Source organism: Penaeus monodon, chromosome 25 (genome assembly GCF_015228065.2).
Source record: "Penaeus monodon isolate SGIC_2016 chromosome 25, NSTDA_Pmon_1, whole genome shotgun sequence".
Lineage (NCBI taxonomy): Eukaryota > Metazoa > Arthropoda > Malacostraca > Decapoda > Penaeidae > Penaeus > Penaeus monodon.
This window is the reverse complement of record NC_051410.1, coordinates 34739966-34740505: the sequence shown is the minus strand read 5'-3', so window position 1 is coordinate 34740505 and position 540 is coordinate 34739966. Positions and strand designations below refer to the sequence as shown.

Here is a 540-nt window from a genome sequence, read left to right as displayed (position 1 = left end):
TGGTCAAGGCCGACGAGACCGACGAGGAGGAACCTATGCCTGAGGAGGAAGCTGTAGCCGAGGAATAGGGCGACACTCAGCATCCTTCCTCTCTGGGACTGGGAGGAGGAATCGCGAGTCCTCGTAGCCTCGTCTAGCGAGGAGTTCGAAGGACTCGTTGAGCCTTCTCAGCTTCCCTCAGGAAGGCCGCCAGAGGCCGCCGAGCACGCCTTCTTCACGCTGAACGACGGACGACTTCCAATGGAAGACTCTTTATGGACGACTTAATTCCTGCCGACGCCACGCGAGGTCGCTTGAGACACGCCGAAGACGTGTTTCTCTTCGATTCTTGAAATGGACGACGGCTCACCTTACAATAAAACGCAAAATGCATTCCATATCACATTCCTTTTCCAAAAAAGTTTAAATTTGTATGTGCACAAGGAGATACAGTAGCTTTTTATTATATTTTTAAAAAGGTCTGAAATATGAGACACAAAGCGATCTTCATAAAACGGGGCGCTATACAGGCAATGGAAGACACATATCATAAGAGAATCG

General features: G+C 49.3%; 1 protein-coding gene across 1 annotated transcript in view; it reads left to right on the top strand.

Annotated features, from left to right (window-relative positions):
* The window catches only part of LOC119589177, a 57061-nt gene that overhangs the window by 721 nt on the left and 55800 nt on the right, over positions 1 to 540 (top strand). The window lies entirely within an intron of this gene.